Raw genomic sequence first — 9,893 nt, 5'->3', positions numbered from 1 at the left:
TTACGCTTGATTCCTACGTTGATCTTTAAAGTTGAGAACATGGAACACACCAACCAAGGGATCCCACAGGGGGGACCCCTAGCCCTTTCTCCTCTTGGGGAGAAGTTGGTGCGCCCCACATGGCCACATTGTCGCTTCTAGGACTGACAATTGGCCTGCCAGTTTGGCTATTCTCAACCGCTGTAGTTCAGACCACCACGGTTCCTGAACAGTCGAGTCAACAGTTAGACCAGTCTAGAACTACCCTCCAGCCTTCCACTTCTTACGAGCCTTCCTCCGATCCTTCTTCTTCAAAAGGTCAAGCCGCCAAAAGCGCGGCTCCCATAGAAAAGAAGAAGGAAAAGAAGAAGAAAGAAAAGAAGCAGAAGGAGCCAAAGGCGCCTGGGGGCAAGCAGAAGGTATCTAACGAAAACCCACACACAGCACGGACCGGGCCCAAGTCGCCATGTGTCATATGTAGAGGGAACCACTTCCACAGTGATTGTCCCAGTATTCCCCGGATACTAAGGGACTGGTCCCCTCGCTTGCACAGTTCGGAAGCGTCAACCTCTGACAGTCAGGTTGAATGCTTACCGTCGACCAACGAACGTGAAGGTATTAGATGAAGAAGAGGATAGACATCCTCCTGCGAATTGTGTGAAGGCAATCACACCCTCTGCCGTTGTCCCTTTTTAGACGAAGCCAAGAGAGTTTTGGAAGATCAACCGGTTGCACCGTTGCTACTTCCTCCTGGATATCAAAAACTCGCGCCAGGTCCTTCGTTGGTCGAAAATACAGTTGTCTTGCTTAGAGGGCCAGCTGAAGTGTCAGTCGCTGAAAGTGAACCTACTGAATCCGGACCGGACGAAAGTCCAAAGGTCGAAACGGCAGTTGACCCGGTTCTCCCTTCAGAAGTTTCATCTTCAAACACCACAGTCACTGAGGATTCATCTTCAGTTGACACCCCCGCCGAAGAGAATAAGGATGACACCGTCCATATTCTTTTCTTCAACTCCGATTCTGATGAGCATCTGGGCAAAGCGCCCACTCCTTTATCGCAGGAAGGAGCATCGTCAGGATCATATCCGGCCGTATATTCGGTCCCACCACCAAGCAACCTAGTTGTGTCCTTTGATTGGAACCAACTAGGCAGACCCCGGTTACCAGCCAGCATACCATTTAGAATTATAGTCCAAATATACAAAATGGTGATGGCTGGAACTATCATTGATGAAGGGGCATCTGTGAGTATTCTGTCCTCTATTGCTTGGAAAGCCCTGGGTTGCCCGGCGCTTTTGCCTGAGACAAGAAATCTCTCGGGTTTTGACAGAGGAACCAGTCGACCATTAGGGATTCTACCTAATGTGCCTATCACACTAAAAGGGAAGGCTGTCAAGATGAATTTGATGGTCGTCCAAGGACCCTTGGATTATAACCTACTCCTTGGACGAGACTACATATATTGCATGGAAGCAATAGTCTCCTCACTCTTTCGAATAATGTGTTTTCCATACGAAGGAAGAATGGTCAAGCTCGTAGACCAACTTTCATTTCCGGGATCACGCATCGCAAATAGTCACATACCTATCCTCAATGGTCTTTTCGATCAAGAAAGGTCTCTTGCCCCGGTTCTTCTTCCTGATGAATGCGAGTGATTCGGGAAAGGAACGCAGGAGCCCAGGGGGCATGCATCCTGGTCTGCTCTGGAGGCAGAAAAAACCTTAGGTGTAAAGTAGAATTTCCACGGAAGAATATGACTAGTCTGTACCCCGTCCCCCTCCTTCATCTTTGAGAATCTTCCTCTGAGCTATCTTCGTGGAGAAGAAGGACAAGAAGACAAAGAGAGAGTTGGGCTCTCAGAAGGGGCTGTTAGGGATGGGGTTGTTCTGGAAAAGGATTCTTCTGTCAAGGTTACTTGTTTGACAAAGGTCATTCACCTTTGTCTAAATAGGTAGGCTCTACCAAAGAAGGGGATCCGTTTGTGGCAGCAAGTAGGTACCGGCTTTGGGTAAAAGGCCAGCCTCACCCATTAAAACAAATGTTTTAAAAGATAAGTAGGGGCAGCCCCCAAAGATAGAGACGCTGTTGTTGCCACAGATTGTAACCATCTTTGTGTACCCTAATGATAGACATCGCCGAAGAAAGAGTTTCATTTGCGGCTGCAAATAAAACCATTCTTTGGGTAACCAGAAAGAGGTAGGCCTCTCCCGGTAAAACGAATGTTTTACCTGCAAATTGAGGGGTAACCTTGAAATTCAACTTATACCTGGGGGCATGCAAACCTCTTGGAATGCAAGCGCGGGCGGCTTTTTAGTTTTAGATAGGACTAGCCCCTCTAACCCGTAGGATGGGCCGATACCCAGCTTGCATAAAGAGAGGATATGGAGCAAAGCGTAGGGAGATGAAGCTCCTTAAAAAATTGGAATCTTCCATGAGACCTTACTACTTTATGACTGGTAAAAACGAGCAGTTTTGGCAAAGTTCATGCTCGTTAAAAAAAATAAACGCAATAACCGAGAAGTTTTAGCGCATAGTTCATGCTCGTTAAAAAATAAACATAAGATTGAGCAGTGTTTTGGCGCATTCAAGCTCTTTAAAAAAAAAATGAACCCAGTACCGGTAAATAAACATCTGAGACCGTAAATTCATCAGCCATAAAAGCCTTGGTCGTGTTTGTGCACCATCACCTCCACTTCTCATTTGGCCGATCATTCACATCCACTTGATTGTTTACCTATTTTGAGGAACAGCTGCGAAGAGTGATTCCACCTAGCCATCCTTGTAATACTGCCGTGATTGGAAAATTCCAACCTGTACCTGGAATCTGCTGCTATCCCTGTTTATCACTCGTTCCTCAAAAGACGAGTCTTCTTTGAGCTCTTTTCACTGACTCGTAAAATATGAAAAGTTTGCCGAGTTTTGGCCTTCCAGCTCGTTAAAAGGACCGGAAGAGCTATCCCTCCTCTAGATTTTAATCTTTTTGGACCTGAGGGATTATTGCACAAAAAGATCGAGCGCTTGTCTAGTTCGGCTCGATAAAGATATCGAACATTCATCCCTTTTGTATTGTTTTATACTTTTTCGGACTTAAGGGATTAGATGACGAAAAAGGACCCCTTGGAGTCTACTTTATGTACACTTTTCAGACTCTCTAAAAATGAAAAGGACCGAGTTGTCTTTGTCGCTGGGCTCGTTAAAAATATTAGATAGCGACAAACTTGTCCTTAGACAAGAACGAGTTTCCCTATCGCTAGGCTCATTAAAAACATAGCGATGGGCTTGCCCGAAGGGCAGGTTATAGATCAAGCATATGTTATCCTCCTCAAGCTTGTCAAAAAATAAAGAGGTACTGGTCAGAAATGACTGGGGAAAAATTGGGAAGAACCTCAAAGCTTAATGGTAGCAAGTCGCTCTTGAACATGACACTTTTGCCTCCGTAAATATCGGGTTGGGTTATTATCATTCACCGGTCCCTTCACCATGGTCTCGCCATACCATCCATACATGGGGTAATGCTACCGATCCATCACATCAGTGTTGTTATATGTTCAAGAGATGTCATTCAGAATGTGTCAACCGGGTCCCATCCACTACCATACATCATCTTTCATCCTTCCATGACCGCCACCCTGAATCATATTTCACAAATTTTTTTCACCAATCATCACTAGCTCCGTTCCGTGTCACTGATGTGGGATTCATTAGGGCCCTCCTTTGACGGATCACTTCTTGTCGACATCAGCTCATTATCCAAGAAGTTGATCTAGGAACACCCCCTCAGTACTTTGAAGCTTGCATGCCTCAATGGCAAGTTTCTCACTCCCGGCGATAGGTATACATTAATGACCTTCGACCAGGAGACTTTGCGTGGTGTTCGACGTCAGATCCTATATTCACACCACGTGAATTGTGCTGCAGTACCTTGAGGGTCATCATCATTATCGGTGATTCCTCTCGTGCTTGTTAACAGTTTACATTATTGACTGGTAATCAAGCGATGTCTTTCCATGTTCGACTTCAAGAAATTCTCACATGGATCGACTTGTACTAATGTGAAGATCAGACAAGTTTGAAGACCCCGGATCTAGTTTCATCCATCCGGGCTGCGATATATATTCAGGAGATAAAGACATAGACATGTGCAGCAGATGATCATCCTACTAAAAGGATGATAATTAAAAGCGGAGAATTATCCGTCTATTATCAGACGGTCGTCTGTTTATGTACAACAAATGTATTTATAAAGCTGAGCATGGGAAATGCCCGCCTCAGCTAGATCATGAAAAGAAAGTATGAAAAGATAATGTATTGTATTGTATTTTGTTACAGGTCACCTCCCGGCGATTGAATGAACTTCGGATCCTCCTAATAAAGCATTTCACCCGATAAACGACCTCATACTTTAGGGGGCAACTGTTATAGACATTTTTGTGCCTTACAGCATAGAGCATGAAATGTCAATAATCTGAGGGATCCAAAGTCCCTAAACAAGTTGTTCTTACCCTTAGAGGAACAAGGTCAGCAAACCACAGCACTGCAAAACAGTTCTCCACTGAAAAACACTCAAGAACAGGTCAGTTTTGGATCATTGCAGCTGCTCCACTAGGCATCTGCACTGCATAGCAGGTACAACAAAGGCTACCTGCGTTGCATAGCAAGTAGAACAAAGGCTACCTGCGTTGGGCGTACTTGGACATGTGGAGGAATCTTTTTCTCAAAGTGCCAGTGCCCAGGAAGCTTCTAAAAAGACACTTGATGATAAGATTCGCCTAATGATGAGTTAAGAGCTTCTAAAACTCCAAGTGGAAGATAGAAACTCCGAGTGAAGAACTGAAGAACAACTGGAGTTGAAGAGGACAACAAGTCACACATCAAGCTGACTTATCTTCACTCCAAAACTCTATATAAGGATCTCATCCCATGGGATCTGGGAGGCCGGAATTTAGTGCAAAGAATTGCTGTTGGTTTGCAGTTGAGAGTATTGGGTGATTGCTTGAGGGAGGTGAAGAAGAGATTTCTCTCCGTCGGGAAGGTGATGCTGGATTGGACCTCTCATGGTTGTATCACTGCCTGAACCTTACTTCCATATATTAATAAAGCTTTTGAGGTTCTTCTATTCGCATGTGTTTCAATGATGTATTGTCTTACTTGCGTATTTGATTTATGCTAATCCTTGAATCAGTTATGCATGCATGCTTCTTGTAGTTTTATTTTCTTGTCTTATTTGCAGGATCTCGTGTAGCTGGGCCCGTGAAAAGACTTGGAGCTGGGAGCAAGCGGAAATCAAAGGAGATTGGATCGACCATTTGCGCAAGACATCGGTAAGTGGATCTCTTCCTTTTATCTCTTGCATGTCATAAAGAAGAAACTTTAGATAGTTTTGCTTTCAGCTGTTGCTAAGGAACTGTCACCCTTAGAGTGGGTTAGGGTCATTCCGAGTTGGATACTTTCCCCCACAACAAGCGGCCCGAATGTAGTGCACTTCCGAAATCATCTTCATACACTTGCTTGAAGGAACACAAAGGTGTCCCAGGTGGCATAACATAACATCCTGGAGGTGAAAATCTGGAACTTGCTGACCCTCCAAGGGCGTATGGTATGTGTGATATAATTATGGGTCACTTTTGTAGAGAAGTGGCCAATTAGAAGACTCATGCCCACAAGAGTTGAGTATAGTGGTTAATGCCATGATCGGTGGTCGGCTGAGGCATTCTGCAACATTATTTGTGCTTCCCTTCTTGTACTTGATATTCAAATGGTATTGTTGCAGTTATGTGGACCACTTATGATGGCGATCATTAAGCAACTTCCCTTGTGTTTTTATGAATTGCAGGGGTCGGTGGTCAATGTGGATGACTGTTTCGTTCCCAAAAATGTAATGCTTCCATTGTTGACAGGCCTGCACAATGGAATACATCTCTTTGTCATAAGTGGGATACTTCCAGACTATGTCTAAAAGTGTCTCACTGTGATATTCCACTGGATGCCCCTGTTGAGTAAGGACTTCCCCAATAACATATTCAGAGGCAACTATCTCAATCCAAAATGGTTATTGAAAGTCTGGTAATGTGAGCACTAGTGCAAAGTAGAGGCGATGTTTGAACTTTGTGAATGCCTTCTGTTGAGATTCAGACCAAAATAATTTTTCTTTCACTCCTCCTTTGGTGACTTGACTTAAGGGCCAAGTGATATGAGAGAACCCCAACACGAACCTACAGTAGAAATTGGCAAGACCCAAAAAGCTGCGAAGCTCTGTCAGAGTGGTTGGGGTTGGCCAATCCCGAATGGCTTGGATCTTGGCTTGATCCACATGCAGCCCCCATTCATCAATAATGTATCATAGATAATGAACCTGAGTCATTCCAAAAGTGCATTTCTCCAAATTGGCACACAACTTGTGTTGCCGCAGTTTTTGGAGAACCTGTCGGATGTGGTTGAGGTGCTCTTCCCAAATCTCGCTAAAGATTAGGATGTCATCCAAGTATACCAATACAAATGAGTTGGTGAACAGCCACAAGATGTAATCCAACAGTGTCATGAAGGTTCTAGGAGAATTCGTCAACCCAAAAGGCATAACCAACCATTCAAAAAGGCCCTCCGTCAACCCAAAAGGTATAACCAACCATTCAGAGGGTTCAATTGGTACTTGGTGATATATAGACTTCAATTCGATCTTGCTGAAAATTTTTATCCCTTGGGTTGGTCCAGAAGGTCATCAATTCGTGGGATTGGGTACCTATTCCAGACAGTGATCTTGTTCAGTGCCCGATAGTCAATATAGAGTCTCCAAGTCCCATCCTTCTTTTGAACCAACATGATTGAGCTCCCACAGGGTGATGAAATTGGAATGTGAACTTTCTGCAGCAGTTCTTGAACTTTCCTCTTGATTTCATTGTTCTCCAGAATGGAGCACTGATAGATTAGTCCATTGGGTAACGATGCACCTGGGGTCAGATCGATGGAGTGCTTGAGCTAAAAGTGTAGATGCACCCTTGCGGGGGAGGTGAAGATGTCCTTGTACTCCTCCACGACCTTGTCCATTTGTTTTTTTCCTGCGGGGGGGTCCTGTCTGGATGTCATGGCCATCGTCTTCTTCTTTCCTTGAGGGTGTATCATCAGGAAAACAAATTTCCCAGTTTTTTAAATGAGCTTACTGCATTTTTTTGTAGTAACTAGAGAGATGGTGGTAGGCGGTGCTGCCTTCGGTATCCTGTAAAAATTATTTCCCAATGTAACAATAACAATGTTAGGTATTGACTCATACAAAACATGTCGCTTCCACAAGTAGGGTTGGCCTAATAATACATCACAAACATCAAGGGGACCAACATCACATAATACCTAATCCGTGAAGGGCTTGATGCTGTATGGAAGGCAACATTGCTGGCTCACACACAGATCCCATCCTTGGTGAACCCACCCAATGGTGTATTGTTGTGGGTGTGTTGTGGTCAATAAGCCCAGTCGCTTAACAACCTCTGCGTCAATGAGGTTCTTTTGGCTCCCATTGTCAACAATGAACTGTAGCAGGGAACCCTTTACCCACATCTGAGAGTGGAAGAGACACTCATCCTCTGGATCTTTGGGTTCCTCCTTCTAAATCTTTGTGGTGATGACAGTGGCATTAGGCTCCACATCAATAATCTGCTTCCCTTTGTCATTCCCCTTGTCAGGTTCTAGCTCAGAGATGGAAAATGCATCGATTCTGACGCCTTCAGCTCAGCCACCAGTGACTGCTTGGCCTGACACTCACTTCTGTTGGGGGTGGAGCTCTTATGGAACTCACACCACTTTCCCGTGTCATTCTTCGGCTTCGCAGTGTTGTCCTTTTCTTTTGGCCTTGGTAGGCTGTCCTCGACCATCCCGCCGTGGCTTTGTCCTTTGTTCTGCAGTTTGGGGGCACCTTTCCCTTGATTCAAATTCACAGATTCAAAGTCTTCCTTCTTTTGTTTAAACTTTTTCTCGATCTTCACGACATATTGGTATGTCATGCCGAGTGAGGAGATGTCTAGGAACTCAATCTCATCCTAGATGTATATATGTAGGCAGACGCGATACTTGAGTACCAAATGTTTCTCAGAATCATTGATACCCAACTTCGTGCAAAGGGTAGGAAAAACATTGGTAAGCTCTGACACATCTTGGTCCCTTCCCTACCGTAGCGTGGTCCACTTTATGTATTTGTCCTCGTAGCTCCTGACAGGGTAGTACTACTCCTTGATGGAATTCTAGAATGAATTCCAAGTGAGAGCAGCTAAAAACAGTGAGGTAGTAATTTCATCCTTTTTCTCACAATAGGTTTCCCACCATTCCTTGACGTGTTGGGCGACTTTGAGAAGAGAAAAAGTAATATTTTCCTGGCTGGAAAAATCATGAACAAAAAGATATCCTTCTAGCATAGTCAACCATTTATCTACAATGTATGCATCTATTTGGCCCTTAGATATGGGAATGTCAAAGATTACTTGTACCTTAAAATGTGTGGATTCTCTAGAGTGGCTGTTGGATGTGGATGTGCCACTAATGGGCAACCGTTGAAGGATCTAGGAAAAGTTATCCATCATCGCGTTCCTTTGTTTCTCGAGGGCCTTCTCAAGTAGTATTTTGATTGGATCTCCTGCTCCCTCGTCTTTCTTTTCTTCTCCCATGGGAGGCCATCGGGATTTACGAGGTTGGTCTTGCAAAGGCTCGACCAGTTCGAGCCCTAACTCCTTATATCCCGACCTCGTTGGGAACATGCAAAGAGAAATAGAGAAAGAGCAGACCACTCTGATACAACTGATCTGAATTTAAATTGGAATGCAGCAAATTACAAATATAGCCATAAATATAGAGGTGCAACAGAAGTAACACATCCTTTCATTAATATCAAATAATGAAATATGCTTACAAACAGAATGGAAATGAGACTAGTTTGGGCAATGGTATCTTATCTCTGAGAAGATATGTGGTGACTACATGCCTTTGAACTGAGTTACAATGAGGCTCAAGGGCCTTTTTATTATTGAACAGTAACAAAAAACCCTAAACAACCAAAACCCTAACCCAAGGAGATGTAACACCAAGAGTTTATGGGCCCCGTTGGGGTTAGTTGGGCAGTCAACTTCTCGTGGTCGTAACTTGGTCATATTATCTCCATTTGACGTGCATGATACCTCGTTAGAAATATCTCTCCAAGGACTACAACTTAAAAAATGATTTTTATGAAATTACCATGACGAATATTGCCAAAAAAATGTTGTTTAGGGCCTCAAAACTGGTCCGGAAGTTCAGGACCCAAGAAAATGCCAAAAATAGTAAACTGTGCTATAATTAAGGAAACTGTAAAAAAGAATGACATAACAATGGTGGGGGTCCAAGTGTAATAGCTAGGTGGCCACCAATGTCCAACTAGATGATTCCTCCCCCCTTAGGAAAAAATTGTCTCCATTGCATTGAGTTCCTCCATGAAATGAGGAAATTTTTTGCTGAACTTGGTCCCTAGTGTACGATTTTCTTTGGTTTAGGAGTTGGTTAGTTTTGACAACTTGATATAGTTGGAAATTCTGCTAGTGAGTGTTCTTGATCTGCGTGTCCATAATTTGATCAATTGCAGCTTGTTCCATGCAGTGTGGATTTAACTCTGTTGGTGTGAGCTATTCTGCAATGTCGGATGTGTCTAGTAATGGTGGAAAATATAGCCAAAGGTGATCCACATTGAACACTAGGTGCATGTCACATGGAATAAGTCGATCTTGCGGACAAGATAGACCTTCCTAGAATCTAAAGAAGACCTAATGACAAGCAAACCAACCAGACACTATCTTTCTCTAAATATGCTTTTATAAACAATGGAAAACACGTGTTTTTAGGGCCTACCTTAGGTCCAACACAAGTTTGTGGATGCCCTCGCTCCTTCGATCCAAATGAGCTCC

This window comes from Pinus tabuliformis, chromosome 5_2 (genome assembly GCF_031772625.1).
Source record: "Pinus tabuliformis cultivar Carrire ecotype Pingquan chromosome 5_2, CPIR1, whole genome shotgun sequence".
In the NCBI taxonomy this organism is placed as follows: Eukaryota; Viridiplantae; Streptophyta; class Pinopsida; order Pinales; family Pinaceae; genus Pinus; species Pinus tabuliformis.
The sequence above is the reverse complement of the archived record's forward strand: the minus strand, read 5'-3'. Positions refer to the sequence as shown.